The 27,974-nt window shown below is 50.0% G+C and overlaps 1 long non-coding RNA gene across 1 annotated transcript in view; it reads right to left on the minus strand.

Annotated features, from left to right (window-relative positions):
• Positions 1 to 26,181, minus strand: part of LOC141276355 (uncharacterized) — a 70,201-nt gene extending 44,020 nt beyond the window's left edge. The window contains exon 1 of the long non-coding RNA XR_012325793.1: positions 26,069 to 26,181. This is a non-coding gene — a long non-coding RNA (uncharacterized lncRNA). The remainder of the gene's footprint in view (positions 1 to 26,068) is intronic.
• Positions 26,182 to 27,974: the final 1,793 nt, after the last annotated feature.

Raw genomic sequence — 27,974 nt, forward strand, 5'->3', positions numbered from 1 at the left:
CGCTCCCCTGCTAGTCTCCCGTGGTCCCTGGCAGAGCTCCCCCAGTGCTTCTGGAAAGCAGGACCCAGGGTGAGGGAGCTTAGGAGGGGTCCGTCCTGTGCCCCAGGCTAAAGCCGCACCCTGGTCTGTCTCAGGAGCACTGGAGGCCAAGGTTCCCCCTTCCTTTCTCTGGACCCGGCCTGTACCTGCCCTAAGGGAAGCACCGTGGCCCCTGGATAATTCCAGGCTCCTGGTGGCGTTGCTAAGAGCCCGGCTGCCACCTGTCAGGAATTTGCAGTCAGGGATGTGGCAGAATGCACTGTTTTCCCACACTCATATTTTAAAAGGTTACAGACCATGTGTGCGTAACAGGCAGAACATTAGGTCACTTGTCTCACTTAGAACAATAATCCGTTTTGCTAGGGGTCAGGTTGACACAAAGAATCTGTCCAGACCAGGTCTCTGGATGGGACTTAGCCCTCCCCTCAAACTAATGAAATTTTCAACTCGTGGGTACTTGAGTTAATAAAGTGTGCCACACATCTGCTCGGGCCGCTGGCAGAAGAAAGCCCTGGGGTTCAGTTTTGAGATCACTGACATAATGTTTGAGTGGCCTCCCGCTGCTGCCCGGCGGGACACCAAATTAAGGAAAGCCGCACAATGAATGTGTGAGAAAAAACATTAGTGTCTAAACACAGAGGCCAAGGCTCCCCGAGGAGAGGGTGAGCGAGGGGAGGCCAAGGAATTACAGAGAGAGGGTCAGTGGGTGCTACCGCTGGGATTTCACACCAGCGGCCTACAGGTAATGAATTATTTTAAAGGAAATTGGCACCAACATGATCTTAGGTCAAAAAGATGAAAAAAGTAAAAAGAGCGTATTTTCTGTGGCTGTTGAATTAAGTGCTAAAGTATAATGGGAACAGTTCTGAACGAAACATAAAGCTGGAGGTGAGAATATAAAACGGCCCCGGGAGAGGTTACGTTTCAAGGCCCACCGACCCCTGAGAACCAAGCCACTGCTCCCCATGCCACCAGCCTGGCAGGGGCGGGGTCATTGGGCTTGACTGAGACCTACTCAGGGCGGGGAGGAAGGAGCCTGTCGCCCGTGGGCACACTCTCCACAGGCTTTCCCAGCTGCCCACAGACAGAAAATCAAACTTAAAGGTCTTCAGGGTATGTAATTCCTGATGACCCCTCTGCTAGAGATGTGGAGAGGATGGCAAGAGGCCGGCCCTGAATTTTCCGTGGTGTTCCCTTGGCAATGAGGGAGAAGCCTTCTTACTTCCGTGGCCTGGCTCCCAAGAAACGCCACTGCGTTTGCTTTGAGGTCAGTCTAAACCAAGGTAGGGCCAAGGGTGTTCCCCGCCCCCCAAAACCAATGAGTAAGGGGAACTGATCAGGGCTGAGGCCCCCTGCTGACACTGCCCGGCATCTCCCCCAGTCCTGCCTGGTGACAGGGTGTAAGGGGGAAAGGCGCTGACGGCTCCCCAGGGCCCCCGGCCAGGTGCCTGGGCTGAGGGTGGTACCCTGGAGGAGAACGCAGCACCCTCAGGGGCAGCTGCCCCATACACGAATCCTGGGCTCAGGCGGGCCGGAGAGGCACACAGCTAAGGTGAAGGAAGACCATGCTTATGTCCTCCAGGCTTGGCCCGGGCTTCTGCTGCAGGCAGGCTCTGCTGGGGAATCACCCGGTTACTTGTCCTTAGTTCCTTTGTTCCTCTAAGTGCTGCCCATGTGCTCTGGGCCCTGCCCCGTGGGGCGCACAGAGGGGTGAGGCCAGTACACAGGGGTGAATACCGGAGCCTGCATGATGGGGCCCTGTGGCCCAGCACCACGAGGGGTCTCAGCCCTCCTGACCCGGGAGGAAAAGGGCTCAACAAACGTGGCCCCAAGGGCTTTGCCAGCAGCCCCTGTCACTCCCACCCTTTTCCCAGTAGCAGGCCACACCTGTCTGCTCACCCCTTTGCCACAAAGCTCCCAGATTCCCCCTCCTCTGGGAAGCCTTCTCTGACCCAGTGCCCCAACCCTCAGGGCCCCTGGTGCTCCCGTGAGCCTGCCCTCTTGGCTCCTGGCCGTGTGGCCTGTGCGTGCCCTGGGCCAGGCCTGGGTTTCATACATCTCATCCCATCCATAGCCCACGACTGGGCCTCGTGGACCCAAGCCCCTGGCAGGGACACAGAAAAACCTTAAAGATCAACTTTAGGGCAGAGTTGGTTCCAACTACACACCCGTGGGAGGCCAGGAGCCCACCCTTCAAGGGAAGGCCACTCTCCCTTTCTCAGTGAGAATTCGGCAAGTGAGCGAGGAGGGGCAGGGCGGGTGGGGCCAGTCCCCACGAGGGGCCACGCCGTGATTAATGATGCTCCCCAGAGGCTCTCCAGGCAACCGCGCGTGGCCGCCGTGGAATGCAGAGTAAGCCGCTTCTCAAGCCGCCCAGCCCCGCGCGGAGCTCCAGGGCTTCCTGTGCCGAAGAAATGCCCATGCTTTCAGTTTCCCAACATGCGGCCCAGATCTCACTCTGGGGAAGGAAGGGGCCTTGTCCTTCGAGCCGATCCTCCAACAGAGGACGCAGAGCAGACTCCAGGGCCTGGTCACCTGGATCTAATTCCAGTTCCCTCGTGTGCCCGGGCTGTGGGCTTCTGAGATCCCTGGGCTATTCTGTATCTGCGTTTCCTCAAATGTAAAATGGGGATTATAATAGTACCTACCTCAGAGGTTCTTGGGAAAATTATAGGCATTAACACATGTCAGTTGCTTAGAGTGGTGACTGACACAATGTGAAGGCCATAGAAGTACCTGCTATCTTTAGTATCTCATGATCTGACTTCTGAAAGCCACTATTCTCTGAGAACCACCTGAACACCTTGTGGGTCATCAGCCTCCACCTCCTTCACCAGCCCCAAAAGGAGCAATAAGTTCCTGTAACCTTGGTACCTGGGGAACTAGGAGGCCTTGTCTTGACTCAGTTTCTGCCTCTAACTTTAAGGCAGCGTCTACACAGACCTCACAACATGGAGAGGATGTTTCTCAGGTGACGGGGCCAGGGCAGCCCTGACCTGGGTAAGCCAGCCAGGCTACTGCTGTGTCCAGCAGAGAAGAGGCTCCACGATGCCCTCCCCGCTCCTCCCCTTGCTCCAAAGTTACTAGGAGCCCAGGTTTCAGGGAGGCTGCTGACACAACACACATACGAAGAATGGGAGTTGTCAGCGATGAGCATGACAAGCTGATCAAAAGTCATGAAAGGCGTGTGTGGCACCAACGTCTTGCAAAGTCCCAAGGTCAGCTGCGGTCACACAGGTCACAAGGTCACTAAGTCCCAGGACTCAGCAAAGTGAAGAAAGCCATCCCAGCTGAAGGCCCATTGGCCTTCTCATGCCTCAGTGGGCCCCTCAGGAGGTCAGTCCCATGTCACATTTCTCCAGACCACAGCAGAACCAGGTAATGTCTAAAGGCCTTCAGGTTCTGATAGACTGTGTCTCTTCTGTTACCATCATCATCATCAGAAATAATATTAATGGACTCATCTATAGATTACTTCCTATGTGTGAGACAGTGTTCACAGTATTACAACAAACCCATTGCAGCACACTGTGGTCTTTATTTTACAGACAGGGAAACTGAGGCTCACAGAGGTTGAGTAGCTTCAATTTTACAACTTATACACAGAAAACTGGCCTTAAAATTCAGATCTGTGTGATCTGCAAAACCATCCCTGGAAGCATATACTGTGCCATTTGCATAATACAAATGATAACACCAATAATTTTAACAACTTTCCCGCCCATGCACACTGCATGGGTTTATCTCATTTCATCTTTACCTCATCCTTACGTAAAGGTGGGTACGGTCATCCCAGTTTTACAGGAGGATTGACAGAGCGCCCTTTCTAACATGTAAATCCGATCCTATGGGCTCCCTTTGTTGAAAACCTAACAGAGCTGAAATATATTTTCCTAGTTACTCACCCAAGTTTATTTTTTGTGACAGCAGAACTGATGCACTAGGAAGGCCATGCCAGCTATTAAAATACTGAAATATATCTGAACCAGTCAGTACCTCTGCACATGCCTGCCTCCTGCCCCGCCCCCGTCACCCTAGCCCCTCCTACGGGATCCGCTGGGCCACCCTACCCCTACTCCAGCCGCTGCCCTGTTACTGACAGCGTCATTCTGATTGGTCAGTGCCTGTGCTAGTCTGAGTGTGGGCCCTTGGTGACAGTAACCTAAGCACACACACAGGCATGTGAGCACACACGTCACATCGACCAGGGCCGTATGCATTTGTGCACGTGGGACACAGGATCGCAGAAACAGAAATACCTGTTAAAAATTAAACATACTGAGGTGGTTCTAATGCCTCAGCAGCCTATGTAAGCAAACCAAAATGGAAACCTAAGAACCACCAGTCACAAGCAGCCAACTAGGCGCTCCCAAATAAGGCAACCCCTTCAGCTGTAGCCAATCAAATAATAGGCGCTCCCAAATAAAGCAACCCCTTCAGCTGTAGCCAATCAAATAATAGGTGCTCCCAAATAGGCAACCCCTTCAGCTGTAGCCAATCGAGTAATGTCCTGGCTTTGCTTCTGCCCCTTCTCCACAAAAGTCTTGCCCCATCTCCTCTTGCACTGCCCAGTTCAAATCGACTTTGCTCCCATAAACTCTTAAGATGTTTAGTATGCCTCAATTTATCTTTTAACACCTGTATATAGACACCAGGCACGCACACACGTGGCTACACACATCTGCATGACCATACACACGTACCCGTACACACGTACCCACGTACCCGTACACACGTACCCATACACACACAAATGAACAGATGCACCCCGCACTTACATACCCCCCAGTGCATCCTCCCTCTTGGTGCCTCCCTGTAGCTGCTAGAGACGTACCATCCCAGGTCCGCTGCCCACCTCTGCTTCTGAAATTCTCCCTTTCCTGTTCCACGGTACGTTCAGCTGCTCCCTTGAAAGCCAGGGTTATGCCATCTGGTACCTGGAAGCAGAGAGGGGCTCCACAGCCATGGTCAGATGGCTGGTCCTTGAGAAAGGGGGCTGAGAGCAAGGTCTCCATCAACCCAGCCTGGCGTCCCCGGCACACACCAGTGCTCTGCTTGTTAGACACCAGCTCAACTAGGAGAGAAACAGCCCAATCACAGGCAGGCAGGTTTGATTGCCTGATTGCCCACAGCCGCCGAGCTCCCGGTAAGTCCACAGCCAGCTCTGGGTGAGCCCCAGCTGGGCACCGGCCACGAGGCAGGGGCAGGAGAGTTCCTCGCTTGGACTGTTACTCCCCATGGGGTACAGCTCCTGGAGCTGTTGTAGAAATCCCCAGAGTACGTCGCAGCACTTCGCTCTCAAATGAGCTCCTGTGCAGGTCAGCCCACACCCCCTGCCTGAGCACAAGTCTGGGACCCCTCACCTCCCTGCCTCCTACTCCAGCCAGCATCGAAGGGTGGGGAGAAGGGCGCAGAAGTGGAGATGGGCTGTGCTCTTTCATTCAACAGTTACTGAGCACCTGCCGTGTGCCTGCCGCTTTCCTAGGAGAGAGCAAACAAACGCAAATCTCTCCACTCTGCCTGGGTAGCTCTGCCTGCAAAGCCGTCCCCTATCCTGCAGTAACATGTCACTTGTTGGCCTCTGACTCTTTCTCTTGGGGCCACAAACTCCCTTTCTGTTCTATGAGTTGTTTGGGTCTCAGAACCTCCCAGCTCGGACTTTTATCAGGGTAGCTCCCAGAGACGTCTAATCTCTCATGGCCAGGAGAGCAGCTGAGCTTCCAAGGAAAGGCCTGGAGTGTCTGAGCAGGCAGGCATCTCTGCTGCAGAAAGCGCTCCCTCCCAGCACCGGCCCCAGGCTTGCGTTTCTCCGGGGAGTGTCTCTCATTTGAGTAAGATGTCCCAGAAATAAGCCCCCTCCTGCCTCAAGAACTGCATCCAAGAGCTGCCTGGGGCCCTGACTGCTGCGGAAACGCACTTCCAGCTGCACACGTGCGGTCTCTGTTTCACTCCATGTAGAGGGGCCCCTGGGAATTTCAGAGGTGACACTGATGAATAGAACGCACACAGCCTGACTGCCAAGACCAACAGGACTGTTTGGAGGGACTTTCCGCCAAATTTCTGTGCTTGAGGAGTCGCTCACCAGAGCTGCTGCCACTGGACCAAGCCACTCTCCATTGGGACCACCCCCCAGCCTATAGCCTGGAAGAGCCCTGCACCCCTCCCTGCATGCAAGGAGCACACCCATAGCATCTTTACCACCAGCACAAGACCAGACACAGAGCAATGACCCCCTAAACACACTGCTTGTGTTTGCCTTCCACAGAATCAGCTCAACGAAGGCAAGGTCTCTGTTTCAAACCCCTTCCTGGATGCCCATGTGTCCTCCCCCACCACCATCACCTCTTGTGCCATCTGGCTCCAGGTCAACACCAGCTGAAGGGGTCAGGGGAGGGAGCCAGTTTTCTGCACAGCTCCTGCCTCCAAGGAGTTGGCTTGAATCATCCCCACTGCTCGCCTCCATCCTCCCCGTGTACCTGTGCCCCTCCGGACAGAGGAGGTCACATCAGCACACCGGCTGTCCCTCACCCAAGGAGACTGATATTTCACACACAGCCTCGAGGTTCAGGGTAAGTCCCACTGTTGGCTCCAAGCCAACTTTCAAAATTAACTTAAAGCTCAAAATGTGCCGTAAATGCTCAGCCCAGGACCGGGATTTACAGAGAGCTGCCCGGGCCGTGGGTGTTAAGCTGACTGTGCATATTCCTCACTGGATGCAGGACGAGAGTGGACCAGACCTGGAACTACTCTCAGACCCCCCAAATCCTCCCCGAGTGGGGGTCTTCTACCCTGGCCTCGCCACCCAACCTTGCCCGAGAGCGCCTCAGGCACGACCAGCAGGAGGAAGCCTCACTGCAAGCTTCCGGAGCAGAACAAGGATAGAAAAGACAAGAACAAAATGTTGCTTTGACTCACCTTGGTAATAATATTTCCCATTCCCTAGATGACCTTCCAACCCCAGAAAACCCATATAAAAACCTTCAGCCCGCTCAATAACATCAAGAGTTTGCAAAACATGTGCGCCCATTGAAATGACAGCTAGATCGAGGCCTGAACTTCGTACTGTGATCTCAATGCCCAGAACAAGGTGGTCACTGGCTCCTTATTCTCTAATGAGTGACAAGAGCCACGTTGTTACGGTTTGGCTTGGTTTGGTTTTTGTCTGTCTCTTAAGCCTCTCAGCATGTTATGTTCGTGCCACACAAAGAAAGCCTTAGCCATGAAGACAGGCATCATGGGGCCAGTAAGAACGTGGACCCGTAGGAAATCTGCAGGACGAAAGGCAAACCTGGGCTGAGGGCCTCGGGCTCCACAATTTCCTAAGAGCCGTGAGCATCGCTTCCTTTCTCTTCTGAGGCTGTAGGCTCTGGCTCTTTCTGTGGCCTTGGCTGTCTGTATATCAGGTTCTGCCAGCTTCTAGCTTTTTATTCAATTATGCCTTTCAGTGTCTGGGCAATAACTTTTGGGAGGATGAAAAAGTCACGGCACCACCAAATTCATCAGATGTCTGGGGAGCTTAAGAAAAATGCCTGTCTGGCAAATAGAAGGGTATCAGAAAATAATGGAACTGGGAAATGGGCAGGAGTTCTATTTCCAGTCCTATTTCTGCCCCCAACTTCCCATGAAATCTTGGGAAACTCCTTCTAGTCTTCAGTTTCCTTAGTTTCTTCAGAGGGAGGCCAAGAGGCAGAAAATTCCTGAGGGGCCTGGAGAACTGCCTCCCTGGAAGAAGATGCTGAGGCAGCTGGAGCCCAATTAGGGGCTAATTGCCGAGGCTACTGTGCTGGCTGACAGGTGAGGCCAGAACCCTTCTCCTCGGCCCTGGGAACCAAGCAAGCAGTCAGGATCTCAGACTCACACAGAAGATAACAGGGAGATGTGAGGTTGGAGGGTCCCCTCAGGGCCCTCCCTCCCAACTGCGGGGTGCACGGCAGGCTTCCTGAGTCACTGCATGCAGCAGAGTCCCCAGGGCAGCAACCCAAGCTGCACGCGGGCATTGTGCTCCTTAGGAAGGGGCACTGGTTGACGTGGTCCAGCGCACTCAATGCAGGCTTCTACCAGGCAGAGGGCCGGCCAACCAGCCCTGAGGCAGCTCATTCTAATGCGTGAGAGAGTCAAATGGGATTTTAGGCTCAAAAAGACTTTTGACCACCACTGCCTCTTTGAGAGTGAAAATGGATGGTAATCCCCATGTCCCAGAATTCTCATGGTCTGTCTGTGAGATGCCAACACTGTGACAACCCCACACTCTTCCTGGCCTTCCCTCCACCCCGGGATACAAGGCTGGTGATGCAATGGGAACTTGGGCTCCAGAAGGGTGAAGGGCGAGCAGGGCAGCAGGGGAATGCTCACCCACCCTAGACTGGCAAACCAACTAAACCAGCACCTCCCTAACCCTCCCTTTGGTCCCTTTGCCTTGAGTGAAATCCAGGCCATGAGGATTCAAGAATGTGCCTCACAGTGATCCCAGACCCCAGCTCCTTATTAGACGTTTCCATACTCATTTGAGCACAATCAGAATTTTTTAATCATCTTCCTGAACATCCATTTATGGGGACAGATCATTTCCAGATGTGATTCAATATACAAAAAAAAAAAAAAGCGCATTCATTGATTAACAAATGATTCCTAGATGGAGAAATGCAATTAGCAATTAGCAATCCCCAGCTGAAACTTGCATCAAATTCTGTTTGAGTGATACAGAAGCCAGGTATCCCCTAGTGTGGTCTATCTCTTTTCAGCTGAGGTCTCTTCCCTAGGCTGACTCCAGATGTATCTGTTTCTGACCAGAACAAACAGGAGCTGGAGAGAGTGCTTTGGCCTTGACCAGATTCTCTCTCCCACTTCTGTTGGTGATTTCTCACAACCCCCAAGCTCTGAGCCACAGGCAAAAGCAAATGGTCCACAGAAGAGTTCAGAGCTGCCCATCAGAAGACAGCTTTCTAGTCCACACTCGACAACGAATTGCCTGGGAGCTTTAGGAAGACACCTGCTCTGTCTGTTCTATTCATTCCTCATTTGGCTACTCGCTGTACCAACATTTCTAAATCACGTACTGGGCACTAGTCCCTGATCAGCCTATGCTGTGTGTGCCCTTGTCCACAGCAGACATTGCTAATCGATGATTGTACACTTTCCCAAGATCCTTCCCTTGGTGCACTAGGCACCCACTAAAAACCTACTCCTGCTGCAGAGATTCAAATCTGGGCATGACTCGGTGTCTTCAGCCTGAGCTGGCAAGTCAGCAGAAGAGGCAGATCCAGACACACTTGCCACAGAAAGCGGCAGGAAAGCAAAGCCACAAGTGAGGGGAAACTGGAGATTCCAGAAAGGGCAGAACCGGGGCTTGATGTTTGGGCTCTGATGTAGGAACTTACCAGTTCAAAGAGAGATGTGCCCATCCTAGAAAGAAAATAAGGATAGTGAGAATTTGGGAGATTGCCCCAGTGCCAGTCAAAACCACTAGACTGGCTTTAGTTCTGCCCAGACTTAGCACCAGCAGCTGACTCCTGTCCACCTGGGGCCTGCTTTGCTGCTTTTCTTCTTTGGCCTTTCAGAGCCCCTGCGGTTCCCCTAGATGCCCCACATTCCATCAGTTAATTGGTTTGTTCCTTCTATTCTGTGCATAGCAGATACCACGTGACATTTGCATTATTCCCAGCCCTCTTTCAAATGATATCAATTCCTCCAATGACCGTAAGTGATTCTCAGTTCCTGAATGTTTCGCGGGGCCTCTGGAAGGGCAGATGCTCCTATCAAAAAGGAAAATGTCTGCATCTTGGGCTGCAACCAAGCCACAACTTAATTTCCTCTTCTGGCTGTACTTCTTGAGAAGTAAATATGAAAAATGGGGCTGGGGTGACTTTGTCTCAGATAAATATGCGACACCCTGTAGCTGGACAAACAAGGTGCTTGGCTGGAAATACGATGTTCTTTGGCTGGCATCTCCAAAACGTGACAGATTCTTCCCAGATGCTACTTAAAGCATGCAGTGAGCTTTTCCTGCCTTGATACACTGCCTACACCAGACTTTAAAACTCAGGCAGAACGCAAACATAGCACCAATAAAGCTGATGCTTTTCAAATAAATACTAGGTCGTAGTCACTAACAGAAGCGTTTTGCCTGTGTTTTCTCCTTTAATCCTCACTGCAACCCTCTGAAGTTGTTTATTACTATTACTATTAATATTTTCCCATTTTACCAATGAGGGAACTGAGGCTCGGTGGGGTTAAACCAATTGCCTGAAGACACACAGCTAGTAAGTGATGCGGCACGGATTTGAACCAAAACCTAACTCCAAAAACTGTCATCTTAATTGCTACCCTGCGCTAGCTTAATTGCTTTAAGTGTCAGCTTAAAGGCTAGAGGCCACGCCTATGGACTCTGTCTACCTCATGCCCACAGGGTCCCAGCTGAAGCTTGTCACCATGACAACAAGCATTTATTTGGGCCACAGAGATTCTAAGATCCTCAACAAATCAGAACTCCCTTTTGTTCTCCTTCCAGGAAGTTTGGGGGCCTCATTCTGCCGGTGGGGCCTCTGGCTGGCCTGGAAAGCAGAGGGGCTTGAGCGCTAGGGCTCACCCTCAACAGAATGGTCACAGCTCTGGTCGAGAGACAGGAGCATTTCTGAGGAGCCTGGGGCAGGCGGAGAGAAGGTATGTGCCTGGTTACTGCCTCACAGCAGGGAAGGAAATGCAGTGTGAAGGCCAAAATACAGACAATTGACAATGTGCCACTTTCACAGCCAAAAGCTAGTTTTCCAGGCAAAGCAGAAATTCTATATTGAGCATACCCCTCTGTCACAGCCCAGGACGACGACTTTTAAATACAAATATAAAATAATAACATGCAGAAATTTGTCATGGATCTCGGTTAATGACTCACTTTCACCCTCCAGATGTATCCATTACCACCAGCAGGAACTACCAGCCGCCCTTTCTTTACGGCTTCCTCCGCATCGCATCGGCAGGGCCCCGGTGAGCCAGGGAGGGGCTGGGGCTGGGGCTTGCGCAGGCGCTTCTGAGCAGGCCGCCCCCTGTCCCGCCCTCCTCGTTCCTGTCACCTGAATCAGATGGCAAAAAGGTGGGTCAGGCCGCTTCTTCATGTGCCATTGTGGAAGTCTCTGAGGGAGAAAGATGGTCTTTTCTCTTTCAGGCTATCAGTTCAGCCCTGGACATGTTTTCTGAGTTAAACTGGATCCTTTTAGTACAGGACAGAGCTCCTCCTGGACGGTCCCTGCAAGGGTATAGGTTCGATTTTCCCCCTGAGTTACCTTGCCCCTGGGGACTACCCAGGCCTTCGAGCACACTCTTGGTGACCTCTGACCCTGTCTTTCCATCCTGGAAAGTCACTGGGGTTTAAGCCCCTAAGACTCTCTCCCTCCTCTCCTGGGGCCCAGGGGCTCTCACACTCTCCATTATGGTTCTAGAATTTGCCTTGCTCTTTCCTCCAATATGCTCCTTGGACTTCGTCCTCGTGGTTATTCTCTCACCTCCAAACTGGCCTTGAAACCAGGGCTTTCCCAACTAGTAGCTCAGCTTCCAGCCGAAGTGCAGATGACTTCAGTGAGTGGAGCTCTTGTGGGGGCCCCAAAGCAAACCAACTCTGTTCAAAAGTCTCTCCTCGGAAGGAGCTTGGGACAAGTTTCCTGGGGCAGGATTGGAGAAAACTGTGGGACCTTATTCCCTCCCTCCCCGCAGTGAGTGACCATCGTCTCTGAAGGGTCTTCATCTCTGCAGCCCAGGAGACTGTCCCAGATGTGGGTCCTAGAGAACCCGCCCTTGCATGTCAGCTCCCCCCAGAGAGGAGCGTTGTGTGCATCTTCCGCGCCTCCAGAAGCTCGACTGACCTGCCTACGACAAGAGTGTCAAGCTCAGGGGATCTGAACTCAACTTTCCCATCACCCCCCACCACTCAGCACCAAACCTACTTAACGCCCAACTCTCTTCTCTCTTTTTTTTTGGCCACACTGCACAGCCTGTGGGCTATTAGTTTCCCAACCAGGGATTGAACCCGGGCCCTCAGCAGTGAAAGCACAGAGTCTTAAGCGCTGGATGGGTTTGTCACCTCGGAGCCCTTCCCACATGTCACCAGTCAGCCACAACTCCAGAGACTCCCTCTCATTCGTTCCACGTACATTTGTGGCATGCCTTGCGTCTGTCTCTGCTGAAATGTCCCCACTGCACATGCCCCTTTCCTCTGAGTTTTGTTACAGCCCTACTGTGAGCCTAGTGACTGGGGTGGAGGAGAGAGAAGCAGCCAGGCTGAACCTTTCTCTCTCTCCGTTTTCTTTCTCTCTAGAATTTGAACTAAGAGAGACAGAAACTGCAGTAAAAACGTTTGAGGCTCTCAAGGTCATGCATAGTTTGGACCAGAGTAGGTGTCAGGGCAACCCAAAGCCGTGGGCAAGCTGAGATTCTGAAGGAACAGAAATGAAGAGCCTTGTAGAGGAAGCTCCAAGGAAGGAACCTGGAGCCGAAAGAAGCAGAGAGACAATGTCGTCTCAGAGAGCGAGACACAGATAGTCTGACAAGCACCCCCTGGAGACTCTCCAGACTCCGTGAAGCCTGGCAGTGTTCTCAGCCCCTCCCTCTGCTTACTGTTTATCCTCCTGTTTTGCTTAAGCTCATTTGAGTAGTTTTTGTTTTTGTTTCTTATGATCAAATAACCCTCAACTGAGCCGAAAGCTTAGAATGAAGCTTTACTTTTCACATGTTCATGATGAGACTCCTCCCCAAAATGGGCAACCCCCGAAGGCAGGTCCCACACCCTGCGCATCCGAGTCTCTTTGGACAAGGGGCAGACCTGGGCATCCGTGGAGGCACCTGTCAGCAGCATCATAATTCTCCAAGAACACTTTCATTTCTTCAAATCTATTCACTGCCCAATCAGTCATGGAATACTGACCATGGCCCAGCATGGCCCTATGGCCCCCTCCCAGATTCTCCTTTTGTTCTCTTTTCAACCTTTCCTGTCCCCAGAGACATCCCTCAGGGGGCAGATATCAGGGAGAGGGGCCAAACATCATTCACCTTGCAGGCGGCCAACAAATGCCCTGAAAAATTGCTAATTGTTCATCTTTCATTACATATCCACCCACCCATCCATCCATCCATCCATCCATGCAGCCTATATAGAGCACCACTCCGGGACTCACTGGGATTGGAGACACAGAGATAAACAGCATCACGTCTCTGCCCTGAACTCAAGGAGCTCATACTCTTGAGTCCACGTAACATCAGGAACCAGCGTGCTCAATCTCACCCCAAAAGCATAGCCAGAAATAGATGGGGGAGAAGTTACTGCAATCTTGCCCAGAAATCTTCCCGCTAACATCTACTATCCCTAGAATAGGGGAGGAGCTGTCAGGCAGCAGAGGAGGGCAGGACCCTCTGTACCTGCTGACATCACGTGAGAGGTTGACTGTCATCCTTGCCCAGGTATGAGGCCAGCCTAGGAATACTCACTTGCCCTTTGTAATGGCAGAGGAAGAGTTTATGTTAATGCTTCAGTGAGCAGATGTACCCATCATCACCACCACCATCGCCGTCATCACTACAACCTCCATCACCACCACCAGCATCATCGTAACCATGATCATCGTCACCATCATTACCCCCACAAAACTTACACAGCGATCACTACATGCCAGGCAGAGTTAAATACATATTATCTCATTTAAGCTTGTGGCAACTCTACAGGACAGACATTATCAGTATCCCCATTTCACAGATAAGGATGTGGAGACATGAAAAGATTAACTAGCTCAGGGTCACCAGTTTGTAAGTTGTGAAGCTGGAATTCTACTCTAAGCATCTGGCACTTGTGTCTGTACTCTTCACCCCCCTGTGAAACTGCTTCCGATGAAAAGAGATGGACGTCCTGCCCTGGTGATGAATGGACAGTTGAGACCAGCACATAAAGAACAAGGTGAGAACAAGGCAGCAGGCGCCTGAAGGGGGGCTTTAAGTGAAAGGGGGGTTGCAGAGAGTGAGCACTGCAGTGGGGAGAAAGGTAGCCAACGGCTGGGGAAAGCCTCTCTCCACCTTCCGGTCACAACATGGTAAAGCGTGCTTCCACTGGGCCAGACACTGTGTAGGTCCTGGGGCCATCGCGATTTCTCTTTAAAAGTCGGCCACACCTGCCTTATGCCTTGTTGACCCCGAGCGTGTGGGATTGGGAAGAACTAAATCACGGTCCCAGAGCCACAGAGCAAGCTTGGGCCTTATTAGAGTTCAGTACTGGGGAGGAGTGAGGTGAGTGGGCAGAGGGAAGGGGCTTTGGCTGGCATTCTTGGGACCCCTCATCAGGCTATAGCGGCCCTATGACTGGGAACCCAACCAACCCGTCAACTCCCCATTACAATTGTCACTCCCTTGCTGCCCAAAGATACTTCCGAAGGATCTATCCTTTGTGATACCCAGTTATCACTAAGGTATCCTTCAAGCTGAGCCCCATTTCTCTGGATGTTAAAGTGACCTTCAGAAGTTAGTCTTAGATTCATAAGCAGCTCTGAGCCTGGGGTAGGAGTTGTCAAGGGAAAATCCACAACAGGTAACACAGTGGCAAATGGTCTTAAGGGCTACGTAAAAGAGACTGCGAACTCTTGAGAGTCAAGTTCGTTAGTCTTTGAGAGATAAGACTGTGATTAGCATGTTAATTAGAGCTACATTTTATTTAGTGCTTAATATTTACCAGACTCTGTGCTGAAGACTTACACACAAAAATCACATTTAATCCTCACAACAACAGTGCAAATTGGTTCTAACTTGAACCAAGTCTGGTTTTCTGGTTCTGCTTTTGAAAGAATTGTCTCAGCATGATGCCACACTCAAAGGAAACTCTGTGGAGACATCAAAGGGATAGAAGAACCGACTCAATCAGCACTGTAGTCCCTCAAGGAAAAACCAAAGTGGCATCACCATCCTAACAGAGAGAATCTTCTCAAAGATCGTCTTTCCCTAGTTCCTTCTCTTACCACCTGTTTCACATGCTTGACAGATGTCCCCAGTCCTCTCTCTTCCCTCATCCCTAATGGGTAAGAAAACGATGGCTCCCAACTAAGCGAGCACAGGCTCCAACTCCTGCCCCACTTCCCCTTTCTGGCTGGGCCCCTGTCCTTCAGCAGCACCCTGCCCTTTGCAGTGGACATCCTATAAGCCCCCATGTCTTCCCCTCACCCACATCCCCCAATCTGGGTAATAAAGACGCCATAACTTTCAGGCAAGAACAGCAGATGTGTTTGTTAGCCAGCAAGGGGAGGGCAGGAGAGAGATGTCTTATTATGGTGGAGACTGAGCTTTGGTACTTTCTGGACCATCATAAATGAATTATCAGCTACAATTTACAGATCAAAAAACTGAGGATCTGAAGCATTAAGTAACTTTTCCAAATCAAACTACTAAATGGATTTGAACCCAGGTCATTTGCAAATAAATGATGAAAAACTGTAAATAGCTGTCATCTAGCCAAATGCTACTAACTCCTGTGGCTAACGCTAGATTAATGACATGAATACACTCTTCCCACTACTCTTCCGTGGGCCGAGACACAAAATATCCTTTCCCATTTTTGATCTTGTGACCTCTGGGATGTCACAAGCACAGATATACACCTGATGCACGCATGCAGATCTGTGCACACGATACGCACTCATGCACAAAAGGCACACTCCCACGACCTCACCTCCTGGGTCTGTGAAATCTCGGCAGCTTCTACACTGGCAAAAGGGAGTCTAGTATTTGAAACGCCTCCTGAGAATCCAGCACTTCTGCATTTTAGCCTCCTCTCCTACTGTGCAAGGGAACGCATTCTCTTCACCAAAGTAGAAATAGCCTTAGGAAATGCTGGGTAAAGCTTTAGGTAAAGCCTTAGGTTTGTGCTGTAGGGAAGGGAGCAACTGAAAGAAGTTCAGTTACCAAGACCAGAGCAAAAAGGCAACCAGCTGGGGCCCATCCTGTTACCCACTGGGAGTAAAGAGGGGGATGGGGTTTGCCTCCTAGAAGAAGTGGAGGATTTTTTAATAATAGATTGAACACTTTGTTTATATTTGTAAGAGTAATACTTTTTCTCTTTTGTATTCCCCTGAGCATGACCTAGTCCTTAACCAGCTAAGGTATATATTAGTTGGGTGGAGTGGTATGGGGTGGCTAGTAATGGTATAGCAGGAATGCATAGAAAAAGAGTTAATATTCAGCTCATATTATTGAAATACGATTTCACAGTAAGACAATAGGCCTGAAAGCTAGGCACTGACTAGAGAGAAAAGATGTTCTAAATCTCTTTAGGTTCTATTCAACATACTGACAATCAGTCAGGCATGCAGTCATCAATATCTACTGAGCCCTTCTCTGTCCATTCTAGAAAAATAGCCTCATCCTCAAGAAACTTAGGGGGGACAGACCACAAATAAACTAACGTAATACAATATCAGATATTGATCAATACTAAGAAGATAACATTGGGTAATGTGATGTGTCTGTCTGTTTTGCAGGGGTGGGTAGAGGGCCTGTGGTCCTTAGGGAAGTCAGGAAAGACTGATTGAGGAGGGGACATTTAACCTGAGACCTGAGTGATGACATAGCAACCAAGCAAAATCTAGAGAACACAGAAGTAACAGCAAGTGCAAAGGCCCTGAGACAGGAATGTGTTCAGGAAATTGGAGAGAAAGACGAAGGATCATTGCTGCTGGAGGATTGTAAATGAGCAGAATGGAGAAATAGGAAACAGGGGAGGTCTAAAGAGGGTAGGTCCTATGGGGCCTTCGAAACTAGAATAAATAATTTAAATTTTGTTCTTATTACACTAGCAAGCCACACTGTTTTAAGCACGGGCGTGACACAATTTAATTTATACTTAAGAAAGACCACCCTGACTACTATGTTGGGAGACTGGCAGGGTTTTTCAACCTTGCCACTGTTGAAATATTGGGCCAGGTAATTCTTTTTTTTTTTTTTCCTAATAAATTTGTTTTATTTATTTATTTTTGGCTGTGTTGGGTCTTTGTTGCTGCGTGCGGGCTTTCTCTACTTGCAGCAAGCGGGGGCTACTCTTCATTGCGGTGCACGGGCTCTCACTGCAGTGGTTTCTCTTGTTGCGGAGCATGGGTTCTAGGTGTGTGGGCTTCAGTAGTTGTGGCTCGCAGGCTCAGTAGTTGTAGCTCGCGAGCTGTAGTGCGCAGGCTCAGTAGTTGTGGCACACAGGCTTAGTTGCGTGGCACATAGGATCTTCCCAGACCAGGGCTCAAACCAGTGTCCCCTGCATTGGCAGGTGGATTCTTAACCACTGTGCCACCAGGGAAGCCTCCAGGTAATTCTTGGTTGTGGGGAGCTGTCCTGTATCTTACAGAACTGCTAGCAGCACCCTGGTTTCTCTCCACTAGATGCCAGTAGCACCCTCCCACCTTCCAGTAGAGACAGCCAAAAGTATTTCTAAACATGGCAAAATGTACCCCCAGGGGGACAAAATCACCCCCAGATAAGAAACTCTGCTCTATGGGGACACAAGTAGAAGAAGGAATCCCAGTTAGGAGACTGTAGCCATGGCCCAAGTGGGAGAAATGGTAGCGTAGATGCTGATGGTAACCATGGAGATGATGAGAAATGTTTTGGGTCCAAGATATATTTTGAAGTTAGAGCCAATGGGATTTTCTGATGGATTAGACGTGGGAATGTGAGAGAAAGAAGAGTCAAAAATGACTCTAAAATTTGTGGTCTGGGCAACTGAGTAGATGGCAGTTCTAGTCACCAAAATGAAAAATGCTTGGAATAGGGGACAGATACGGGGACAGGGCAGCCAAACAGTTACAGTGTTGATTATGCTAAGGTTGAGCTTCTTATTAGATATCCAAGTGTAAAGACTGAGAAAACAATTCAGGCAGACAGACAGATCAATAGATAGAGATTCAGGCAGAAGATAAGTGTAAATTTGAGAGTGACTCACGTAGCAATTGAAGAAATTCAGACTATGGAATTTTTTTCTACAGTGTATACAGGCCATGAGACTTGCTGTCAAATTCAGGAAGAGGATAATATACAGAGGAAGGAAAAGCTAGGAGTTCACCCCTCCCAGTCCTGAGGGATTAGGAGGAGAAGGGGGAACAAGCAGAAGAGACAGGGAGTGAGATAAGAGGCTCCAATATGTTGAATAATCGGAGGGAAAGCCAGAAGCGTCTCCTGTCCTGGTTCCCACTTGGGACTCTGGGTTAATTTCACTTCAAAGTCTATTCCTGTACCAACATGGCAGCAACCACACCAAAGTAAAGTTAATTGTGAAGCGTACTAGAGCCAAGGGAAGACCAAGCTTGAGTTACCTTTTCTGAGCCATTTTCAGTTTCCTTTTGGCGTGTCTGGGACCCAGACATTCCCACAGGCCCTCCAAGGGGGGTTTGTACGGCCACTGCATTGGGAGCCAGAGTGTCTGCATGGATCGCCATGGCAGGCGGAATAATGACCCACTGCAGAGACCTCTCAGGTCAGAGTCAGACGTAGGATGCAGCAGACCCTGAGTCAGCCAAGCAGGGCAACTGAGGATAGAGAAGTAAAGTCACATGTCTCACCGGCTGCTGACCTCAGCCATCAAAGACAGCAAGGCAAGCAGTGACCAGACCAAAGGACACTGCCTCAGAAATTGGAGGGTCATCAACGCCTGAGGGATCTGAGAACATAGTATTCCCTCTTCCCACACCCAAATGCCATATGGAGTAAGAGAAAGGAGAAGACAAGAGAGCTGGAATCAGTTTGAAATTATTCAATTGGACCAAAATTTAGTTTTATTTCTTCTTTCACCACCCTGTGTGTGGGAGCTCATGTGGAATATCAGATCAGTTTTAGGAAAATAAAGAAAGAACAATTTCTTTCATCAGTGTGGTTAGCATGGATAAACTTATTACTGCAGGACATATTGGTCAAATAGCCAATCCAGGGCTGTTTAGCAAACCATCTTTGAGATCCAGCTGTGCTCTGACTCTTGTACTAGGAACTGAGTATTTGTAGGCTCCCATTCATCGTGCAAGAGCTACATACACCAACGTAGTTCAGAAGCACACAACAGTCTTTGCTAGTGTCAGCAGGACAGTCCCAAGAGGAGTGGCAGGCTGTGAGCATGCCTTTGGCTGAAGGTCCCCATTCCAGGCTCTGTGGGAGCGGTGACACACATGATGAACTTCACACCTCAAAGAGTATGTGGTTCAAGTGGGAAAAACTGTCCACCATTAGCCCGTATCACTGTTTAAATAAGAAAAACATATAAACAAAAATGATAGAGTCACAGATCCAAAGAGTAGTGGAGCTGGAAGAGACTTCAGCACTTGGTGGTCTGATCCCTCATTTAACTGAGAGGACACTGGAGCATGGCCAAGGATCAGACCCCTTCTTGATCACACAGCAGATTCCAGGTGGAGATGGAACCTGTCATATCCTACAGCTCCTCAGTGATAAGAGCCACATAAGTGATTTTAAGGAGTTACTGAAAAACTAAGCCTATAGCTATCAAGGAGATGAACTTTAAAGAGAATCATCTACTTCCTGGGCTAGGGCTAGGTTGGAGACAGATGGTGTCCTAGCTCAGGCTGCTATAACAAAATACCATAAACTGGGTGGCTTAAACAACAGAAATTTATTTCTTACAGTTCTGGACACGGGAAGTCTGAGATCAGGGTGCCAGCCTTGTCAGGTTCTGGTGAAGGTCCTGGTTTGCAAGCAGCTGCTTTCTTCCTATAACCTCATGTGGAGGAGAGAAGGGGTGGCATGGAGGGAGGAGGGAGACAGGCATCGGGTCTCTTCAACTTCTTATAAGGGCACTAATCCCATTGTGGGGGCCCTACTCTCATGACCTCATCTGAACCTAATTACCTCCCAAAGGCCCCACCTCCAAATACTATTACACTGAGGATTCAAAATATGAATTTGGAGGAGACAAAACATTTAATCCATAGCAGATGGTCTAGGAAGATGCCGTTAGAGAGGCTGGGCACCCCAGCACCATCAAGGGTCTTGGTGCCATCCCCATAGGCATGATGCTACCTCATATAACAAGCACCTTCAGTGCCTATGGCGGTTGAGCTGTCACCAAGCCAGCAGGCAGAGCAAGGCCACAGGGAATTGCCCTCCGTGGCTCTTTCTCCAGCAGCACTGACCAGCTGCGGTAGTTGGCTGTGGTGTTGCGGGCGGGTGCGGGGTGGGGTGGATAAACAGAGCTAATACTTTGAGTACTAGCTCTCTGAAGCTGCACCCTACAAAACATGGGCTGCTTAATTTTTTTGATTTATGACAATTGTATTCTCATTTTACTGAGACACATTCTCCATACATAAAATGGAACCAACTTGCCATTCCATGCCTACAATTCAATCTTGCCATGAATCAGAAACCCAAGGACCTAGTTCTTCCCTTGGCTCTGACACTTGCTCTAGAACCTGGGTGGTGTTCTTTCCCTCTCTGGATCTTCCTTTCTGGGCAATGAAGGGATTAAACCTCCTGTCCGTCTTCTAGCTCTGCCAACCTGGGCTTTGAAGAATGAACTTGGTGCAAGAAGAGGTTCCCCACCTGCCCTCCTTAACCGTAGATGGTGGGAGTGACTACACAACCAATCACCCTACTCCTGGTCCTTAACTCTTTGACCTTCAGGAAACCTGGGGTCTCCTTCTGTCCTGGATGGCATTCTTAGCCCGGCAGAGTTGGCCTCAGGGGCCGGGAGTGGTAAGACTTGAGAATATTCCCCCTGGTGGCCAGAAAGCCCATCAGAAAGAAAAGGCCCCGTTTTCTTTCTTGGATTCCCTAGCACTTCCTTGAAGCTGAAGGAATGACATCACAACAAAACAAAGTTGCCAAGACATACTCTAGAAAAATGTCCTCACATGGTTACGTTTTCTGCAAATTACAGCGTTTGGAGTATAAATCAGAGTAATTGTTTAAATCAGAGTGACTGTTGAAACAGATTTCCAGTGATCAAATCAAAAACGCAATCATTCTTGCGGTTCCTCCAGTGCTTAGAGCCCCACACGCTCTGAAACTGTCGGTTGTCAGTTACACGGAGTGTTTACATTAACATGCTGCCCTAACAGAGAAAATATATATTTTAAGAAGAAAATGTGAATCCAGGGTTACAAGAATGTTTCTGAAACAGCTAAGTCATCTTGTTTCAAGTAAAACCAGATGTTTGCATCAAGAGAAAGCCAATCATTTCTTTTAATTATGCTCAATGGTCAGGCCACCAAGAATACCCACATGTGTACACATGAGCCGATGGAAATCAAAGGCTTTGTGACAGAGAAAGCAATCAGCAACTCCCAGACCACCAAATGGCATCCCCAGCACCAGCTCTGGGCACTTTTTGAGTTCCTTCTCTGAGAAAACCAGGGTCCCGAGCAGGGCCAGGCTCAGGAGTGGATTCTCCAGTCACGACTGAGGTTCCACAGAAAAGACGCCTCGACAGTTAAGTTGTCCTCTTAAGCACCCTGCCCAGGACACCCCCCTATCAGCAAAGACTCAGAAAAGTGATTAAAGACAAGAGCCCGTTCCCCTTGTTGTCTTTATCCTGAAGGAGATGCAGTGGACTCACATGCCAGCCTGCATGCCCAGGTGGTGAGTAGAAGGTACACCTGTTAGTTTGGGCTCCACTCTGATGCACTGTGAGGTGTGATAGCCCTGGTGGAAGGTTCTCCAAGGGCCAGGCAATGACATCCCCGGCAGGTGGGCAGACGGGAAGGCTTTTGGAGCTATCAGCTTCCCTCTGAGATCCAGGCTCAGTCTGAGAGAAGGTCTGCTCTCCTGAGCAGACGTCACTGCCTGCTGGGGGTCTTCACTGATGGACTCACAGAGATTCGTTCTAGAAAGATCCTGGAGCCAAGTGTTCCCCACAACCAAAAAGACTGGCTGTGCCCTTAAGGCTTCCTTCCAAGCACATCCATAGTCCCTGAGCCTTCCCCCAAGTCCTGAATATTTGTACCAAACAAGACTCCAGCATCTGCGTACTGCTTCTAGTAACACTACAAAAATTTAATGCTTGCTTTCAATCTGTTCAGCAAACTTCATTGTTTAGGCACCAGCCTCACAAGTTTCACTATTATTAGTTTTCTTTAAATTAACACGCTTTCCTTTCTTTTTTGGTTTTCACTTAAATAGCTTCTTTAGTCTTTTCCTAAAATAGTCAAGAACTCACAGGTGTGCTAGTTATATATCTTTTAAATATGTGTTAAAATAAATATATGCCGGGCTTCCCTGGTGGCGCAGTGGTTGAGAATCTGCCTGCCAATGCAGGGGACACAGGTTCGAGCCCTGGTCTGGGAAGATCCCACATGCCGCGGAGCAACTAGGCCCGTGAGCCACAATTACTGAGCCTGCGCATCTGGAGCTTGTGCTCCACAACAAGAGAGGCCGCGACAGTGAGAGGCACGCGCACCGCGATGAAGAGTGGCCCCTGCTCGCCACAACTAGAGAAAGCCCTCGCACAGAAACGAAGACCCAACCCAGCCATAAATAAATAAATAAATTTTAAAAATAAATAAATGCCATTGAAATGAAAATATTCACCCATATCTGGGCTAAAATCTTCTCACATGCTACCATCAGTACTTGTCCACAGCTTTGGACAATTATTCTGTAGAATCCTAGCATTTCTTCCGAACTTTTAATCAGATTCCTTTAAATGACCCGGCAATCAGTGAACGCAAGCCTGTATCCTTCGTGAGCTCTGGAACCACCTTTCAGCACATTGGTGATGGGAGGAGTTCAAGACCTGCTTTGTTCTTCCCATTAGAAATAACCACCATTTCCCACCAAGAGAATTAAGGGAGGGTTATTTTCTCCATGATTCATTATGAGAGGATGTGAACAAGAATGCAAATATGCACTAAATGTTTTCTCCAAGTCTTCACTGTGCCCCCAAAGTTCCATGGACATTGCAGTGTTTTCTTCAAAATAGATCCAGCATGGGGAGTTGTAAAGGAAAGCTAATCCTGTATTATTATTAAACTAAGAACTCTGCTTTGAACTCAGCCCAGAAGTCAGACCACGTCTGGGGAGCAGGCACTCGCTAATCACTTCCTGGCTGCGGCTGACCGGTAATGTCCTCAAAACCAAGCCATCCTGGGCAGGCCCTTCAGACCCCCCATAAGAATAAGACAGTGGTCTAATACTCTAAACGATTGTTTTGAAAAGTGTTTAACTCCATTTTGTCGAATGTTTGCTTGGGTCTTTCAACCTCGTGGATAAAGCACCCTGACTTGGCCCCAGGTCACTGTCCTGTTGTGTAACAGTGGGGTTTGCACTGTGCCTTCAGAGCTCAGAAGCTTCATCTGAAGGGCCATTGCTGCGATTCCACCCATTCTTTCCTCCAACCTTTTCACAGACAAGTATTAGGCACCTGTTGAATGCAATGATCCAAGATATTTGCTTTGGGGGATTTGAAGATGCCTTACTCACGCCAGCAATTGACCTTTTTAAATCCAGAGACAATGCCAGGAACATTCAGTCCTCTTTTAGTTCTCTAGACATAAATCTCAGAACAATGCAGCATGCTGTTTAAGTAAGAAATTTTTTGGAAAATCACTTCTCTTGCAAGAGGTTGGGTCAAAGACTGAAGGGAATTTAATTAGAGCCTTGGAGATGCAAACAGGTGCTGATACCATCAAAAAAAGAAGAGGTTGAAGAAAGTGGCAAGACAAACTCCATGTTCTAAATGTTTGATCCCACTCTCAGCAGCTTCAAAAAATACGATCAGGCCTAGCAGGCGCATCTGGATGCCTGGCATACAGCTAAGCAGAGATCCAAAGAGATCCAAAGCAGGTGGGTCCCTTCACACCTTTGGCTACCTGGTATTTCCCCTGGGAGGAAGCCTCGGTCCTTGGCCCTGGAAGTTGACGTTTGGTAACGATGCCTGCAGGGAAGGAGGCCAGCTGTGGGCAAAGGTCAAGAAGATACATCACCATCTTAGGACTCAGGGTCCTCACGCTGCCACCCCAGAAATGTTGACCTTCAACCCCACAATGAATTCCCACACTGTGAAAAGCCAGCAGCTGACCAGGCTGGTGAAGGCTGCTATCTTAATCTCACGGCCTGAAGTCTCCCATAGCTGAACTTCACACAATTTGGAAGGTTATTCAATATTCATGGACAAATGGATCTTTGAGTGAAAGATCTGTACTGTACACTATTGCATGGGAGTATTTCAACTGGCAGAGTATTTGAGCAGCTGGGGCCTTTGCGGAGAACTCAACACATGTGTGGGGTTCTATACACTCCACCTCGCGGTGAGGCTCACCTAGAATACGGACAGCTCCACGCCAATCAGCAATCTTACAGTTCACCACCAGAGGGCAGCAGTTCACACAGACACAATGGAACCTCCCCATTTGAGAGGGGAGAAAACTGAGGTTGGAAGAGGGGTTAGCAACGCACCCATGGCTCACAGGGAGGACTCGACAGATCCAGGTTCAGAACCCCAGCCTCCCTACTCCCAGCCAATGCTCCTCCACTGACCCCACCCCCACCCCACCCAAGGTCTCCGGGAAGGAACATTTTGGATGGTTTATGCATCTTTATTTACAGTTCATGAAGTTGCCTGGTCAGACCTGCAGCTTCTCCCGCCAGGAGTCGCTGGATTCCCCAGCGATTCCTGAGATGCTCTATTTTTACTTGACCCGCATTAAGAAATACATTGCACCTTGCAACCCACATTTAGTATACTATATACCATACACAAAACTGAAACACGTTTTCACAGAGTAATACGGTTATTCCTGAGATATACTAGGATATTTTCAACTGTGCTTGATTCTATGTGGGTTTTTTTCTTAATGCTAGGTGGGTCTCCATCCACTCTGTTGATTTCACCATCCACTAATTGGTTGCCAGGCCTGGTTTGAAGCGTGGCCTGGAGGATGGCCCTCGAAAGAATGCAGGATGAAGTCTAATGCGTTGCCACCCCTGTACGTTCCAGGTCCTGGCAAGAGCTTAGGCGGGGCTAAGGATGCTGAGCTTCTGCCGTCTAGGAGGGAGATGATGGCCCAGGGGAAGTAGCAAGGCAACCTTGATTCTCCATTCAGCCTCCCTTGGTCTGTGTGAGTCCCCCTGAGAGTTCAGCCCTGTCCTTAGCCTGCTCTGCCAGGATTTCTTGCTTCAGACATCCCTGTGATCAGCCTTCCCCTGCAGCCTATGGGTCCTAGAACTGTGTGGGGTCCCCATTCTGAAGCTCTGAGTGAAGAAGAAGAAGGTAAGAATGAAGGAGAACAATCTGAGGCCAGAGGGCAGAAGATGCTCAGAGCCTAGGGGCCTTACCGGGCAGGCACTGCAAGGGGAACTTTTTGACTGGAGACCAGAATCTCCCAGGCGTCCCCCGACTCTGGCAGCAGCCCCTCCCTCTGGGGCACAGCAAACAGATCTGCCCAGAAAGTCCTTCTTGACACTCTGCCAAGTATTTCACTTGCTCAGTTTCATCCCCCTCGCTCCTCGCATGTGACTTTATGAAGAAATTCAAAGGACGAGCCATCCCTCACTGATCAAACCCCGCCCCCCCCCCCCCCCCCCCACCAGTGATCCTAAAGTCCTGCTTGAAACCAAGGGCAGGGTCTCAAATCCGGTTCCCTGATGTCTGGGGAGATTCCTGGTGAGGCCCCACAACTGGATGTGGAGCTTCCAGCTTCAATCACCTCCAATGGGAGGAAAATGTACAATAATGAAGAAAATCCTTCAAACCCTCGGCCAGGGCTCTGCCCCAGGATGCTGGCTCAGTCCCTGATTTCCCGTCACATCACAGCTCCAAAACTGTGGCCCCAAAGAGAAAAATGACTCTGAAAGAGTTGAACCAGTTCACTACAGGTGGAATTTATTGGGTGTCTACCAGGCACAAAGCAGTGAACCCAGCTTCAAAAGAAGGAAGAGGATGAGTTAGGTTCAGTCCTGCCTTCGAGTTTTTCCACAGCTTAGTAGAGGAGTGAAGCCAAGCGCTGGCTTGGATACCATCCCCTGGGGAGCCTCCCTGCCTTGCACGCTCCCACCCTGCTCCCTGCCCAACCCACTCCTCACTTACCATATAGGACTGCACTTCTTGGCTTACCCGTCTGCTTCCAATAGGATGTCGCTTCCTTGTGAGCAGGTCAGAGAGAGGCGATGCCGGGGCCATGAGGCTAAGAAGGAGGACTGCCTCTAGAGGGTGGAAAACACAGGGGAATTCATTCACCTCTAGAGCCTCAGGAATGGAACACAGCCCTCCAACTCCTTAATCCTAGCCCAGTGTCCTTCTACAGACCCCGTAAGATAACCAACTCGGGCTGTTTTAAGTCACCACGCTGTGGTGATTTGTTACAGCAGCAAAAGGAAGCTAATACAGAGTTTGGTCATTTCGTTTGGAGCCAATACGCTGTGGACATCTCTCTGTGTTTCAGAGCAAGAGGAGACATGGTCAGGTGAGATAAGCTCACCTCTTGAAAGCCACGTCCACAAGGGCGTTTATGTAGTTTTGTCTTAGTGGGAAAGGGATTGGAAGCTGGGAAGAGGGAAGTGGCCATCTCTAGGGAATTAAATTCTGAGGCTGGAGGATGGAAGGGATCCTGCCTCACTGTACACAGAGCCCAGGAGCAGTGGGACCTGCTGAGGGGCACCCACAGAGACGTAGACAAGGAACACTAGAGCCTGAGCCAACCCTTAAGTTCGCACAGCAGAGCAGGTGCACAGCCAACGGAGGCCACCTTCGAATGAACCGCCTGGCCCTGGACAGGTTGGGCGCTGGATCCCCACTCTCACGGGTTTTCCTTCTAGGAGGGGCCAGACAGCAGACGTATAAACAAAGAAACCAAGACACGTCCATGCTTTGCAGAGAACAGGGCACTCAGTGGACCAGAGCTGGGTGACTGCATTAGACTCGGGGATGGGGTATCAGAGACGGCCCCTCTGACCCTCTGACCTATGACCTGAATGACAAGAAGCAGGCAAGTAGATCAGGGTTCACCTTTGACGTGCCAAGCACTTTCCATGTGCTGTTTTATTTAATTCTCCCAGCCGACCTACAGAATCTACATTATTGTCTTCTCCGTTTTACAGATAAGGAAACTGAGGTTCACAGACATTAAGTTCCTTGTCTAAGATAACACAGCCAACCGCAAAAGAATGAGGACCAGGCAGACGTGCGCTCTGTTGTCTGGCTGTGAAGCCACAATCCTTTCTATTCTGCTCATAGGGGCTCCAGTTGCATCCTTCTTGGAATTGTCCCAAATGTTCCAGACAGAAATTTCTTTCCCGCTAGGTGCTGACATTTTGATCTTTCCTCCTTGGTCCCCTGGCAAGGGCAACGCACGAGGAGGTTTCCACCCTCCCAGCCATCCCTCACGGGAGAGGATGAAGCTGGTCAACCGCTCCCACCCCCTCCACCTTCCTGACCTCGCTCCTGTGCTGTCCTGCCCTCCCTCCTGCCAGTGGTCCCCTGGGGCCCTGGTCCAGAGACCCAGCACCCGCTCTCTGTGCGGCCTTGCCCTGTGGGCCAGTGGGTGGGAGAGAGAGCAAGGCCAGATGGGCCGAGCGGAGCCCGGAGTGACGGGCTGGTGGTATTCGAGCCTATTTTTATTCACAAAAATCTGTTCTGTATTTTATTCAGCTTTGGGGCAAAGAGAGGTCAACTCTCTTCACCTCTGCTGTAAGATGAGAATAGTGCAGGAAATGAAATGACAGGGAAGCCAGCCGGGGAGAGGGAGAAAGGGCAAATTACAGGGAAATTAAAAACCTGTGCTCAGATCAGAGTGGAGGGTGTCAAAGCTCTCCTTCCACAGGGCCTTTCTCCCCAAGACCGCGGGGCCTGGAGATGTGAGCCCTGCTGCCATGCTCGGCAACCCCCGTGTGAGGCCCGGTGACTGGGCATGGTGGTCCGGCACATGTGCTGCCCCAGCCAGGCTTCCTGAGGAAGGGCCTGGCTCTGACTACTGCACCATCTCCTGGGCCTTCCA

This window comes from Tursiops truncatus, chromosome 14, assembly GCF_011762595.2.
Source record: "Tursiops truncatus isolate mTurTru1 chromosome 14, mTurTru1.mat.Y, whole genome shotgun sequence".
NCBI classification, from domain to species: Eukaryota; Metazoa; Chordata; class Mammalia; order Artiodactyla; family Delphinidae; genus Tursiops; species Tursiops truncatus.